Genomic DNA, 2,750 nt, shown 5'->3' on the forward strand with positions numbered 1-2,750 from the left:
AACCGTTGGGATTACAGGCATGCACCACTGCACCCAGCTTCTTATAGCACTGTTATATGGCGCTCTTCAGGGAGTTATGGGATGCGAGCTCACCTGTGTGAATGGGGAAGCAGATCTTTCCTATATGGGGGAACGTTGCTGATGTCAATTATCTTGGAAACAGCAGGTCCTTAGATGGAAAGTTGCAAGGCTGGGTTATCTTGGCCAGAGAGTGCCAGCTTTGCAGAACCTTCTTTTTGAGACCTGAGCCTGAGATATGTTGGAGGTTTGAGAGAACCTGGGTCAGGGGAGGACTGATGGACTTTGTCGCAGAGGAAGAAGGGAGTAAGTACTCTGAAGGAAACACAAAGGGAAGACGTGTAGCCAATCTTGAAAGAGGTATGACCTGGATTCGCGTTACACTTTGTGTTTACTTCTGCTTTGTTGTCCTTGAGTCTTTGGAACGGCTGGTTTAAATGTTCCAGCCTGACCCAGCTGTGTAACGGCACCTAAGAAAGAGTTGACCATCAGTGCTTATTTCCCTAGAGCACCAGAGGGCGAATGCTACTCTCTGAGGCCACCGTGGATTTCAGTGATTACTAAGAACCCTAAAAGAAATGTGAACTTTGAAGAACAAGAGTTGGCTCTGGAGGCCCGCCCACTCCTCTCCACATGGTGATTCACCCGTTACTGCCACCCTTTTATTAAGCAGGTTGCCAGAGTTCCTATAAAAGTGATCCCTTCAATTGGCCTGAAATCTGCCTCCTAGTAACTTTCATTCCCCCCGGGCTTCGACCTTCCTCTCAAAAGCACAGAGAACGATCCTAAGCACTCACATTCGAGGAGTACTTACTCTGGCTGGGTACTTTATTGAGCATTGTGCTGTGCCTCATTTATTTCATTATCCCATTTTTACAGACAAAGAAATTGAGACTGAGGGAGGTAAGATGACTTGCCAAGGGCAGATCCCATGTCAGTGGCAGGATTTGAACTCAAGCTGTCTGCTGTCAGAGCCTACAGTCTTGAACTCTGAAATACTTCCTGCCTTGTCCCCATGACATCTCCACAGAGATCTGGAGCCTCTGATCTCATTCCCTGGGCCTTTTGGGGGCCAAGCTAATCCCCCCAACCCCATTTCTCTTTGTACATATAGCAAGGGCAAGGCAACCCTGACTAGTTAGTTCATCCTGACCAAGGTATGGTTTAACATAAGAAATGCAAAGCACAGGTCCCTCTGACCTCCAGTGACTTGTCCCACTTTGACACCCAGGACAGCCTCTGCTGAAGCCTCCGGAAGCACCATTTTAGCAACCTTTCCCTCAGGAGGCTGTGCTTTTCCTGTCTGTCCTCAACATTTCTTCTGCCAGAACAACAGGCTCAGTTTTCCCTTCTGATAAATCTGGTCACCCTAAATGTGGGACTTTAAGCAAACAGGAGTGGTTGGCCCCACGCAGCCCTCATTTTGAAATGGAGATTCACAATGGGCTGCTATTTGCTATTTTTGAGGTCTGGTTTCTTTCTCCACACACAGTGGTTTTAAGTAAGAGGGAAGGATCTTGGCAGGGGAAAGGTGCTAGAAGAGTGAATGCACCTGGGCAGGTTTTGTTTCCCAAAGTTCCCAAGACACTGATCTTTCAAGAAGCTCTGGAAAAAAGAGGGTCTTTGGTCACATAACATCAGGAAATTCAGTGTTATCCACCTTCTCCTGGAGATCAGCAGTGTGCATGTTAAACTTTGAAGTCCTAGGAATAAAGAAACCTAAATGGTTTTTGTTTAACCTGATTTTTTTTACTTAAAAATGAAGTGTAGTAAAAATCTGGAAATTATGATGCAGAGCTGAGGTTGCAAATGGCCCAATGACTTGATATATTGCTCAGATAAGTTTGATTTGGCAAACACAGTGCTTAATTTTGCTTTAAATTAGTTACTAACACTTAATACTTGGAATATTCTCATTAAACTGGATTTGGGTGTTCTTTTAGAAAAACCAGAGCATGTGAAGACACTGACTGGTCCACTTACTTGGGTGACCACCAGCAGCTAGAAACAAGGCTCTTTGACTCACTGATGCCCCAGGGCTTCCCTATGCAAGGCAGCTACCTCTCTTAGCACCCATGGCACACTTGGCTGTGGTCAGCAAGTTTGCTTTCTGTTGTGTGAAGGTGGCAGTTGGCCTGGGTGACCCCAGAAGCCCATCCATCCGTTCATGCAACAGATATCGATTGAGCTCCCACCTGTGCCAGACCCTGTGGATATAAGACATGTGTATACAACAGTCCCACCCTCCTGAGAGTCTAGTTGGGAACTGCAGAATGAGGAAGAGGAAGGGTAGAGGAGAGAGAAGCTGGAAAGGTCCCAACTTGTCAAAGTACTGGCTCACTGAAGTGAACTGTCCTCAGGCAGTCACTGTGAACCCCACAGAAGTCACTAACTGGGATGTCCCGGTTCCCAGACCATCTCAAGGCCTCAGTCTCTCCATCTGTAGAATGACTCCGTTGGACTAGAGAATGGTGTGCATCCCTTCCAGGATTGGCACTTAGAGATACTAAGCCTTCGTGATGAAGGAATGTCTGACTGGGCCATTCCGGAATTGTTCCACCGAATTCCAAGCAGCCCCCCTCCCTCCTTTCCCCAATCCCGGCCAGGGGCGGGCGCTGGAACAGGCCGCTGAGCGGGCCCGGGCTCCCGGCCCGGGGGCGGAGCTGTCGCTCGACGTCCCGCCTCTCCACCTGGGGCTCGGCCCGGCAGATGTTACAACTTTTTCACATTCA

This window comes from Sciurus vulgaris (genome assembly GCF_902686455.1).
Source record: "Sciurus vulgaris genome assembly, chromosome: 6".
Classification (NCBI taxonomy): Eukaryota; Metazoa; Chordata; class Mammalia; order Rodentia; family Sciuridae; genus Sciurus; species Sciurus vulgaris.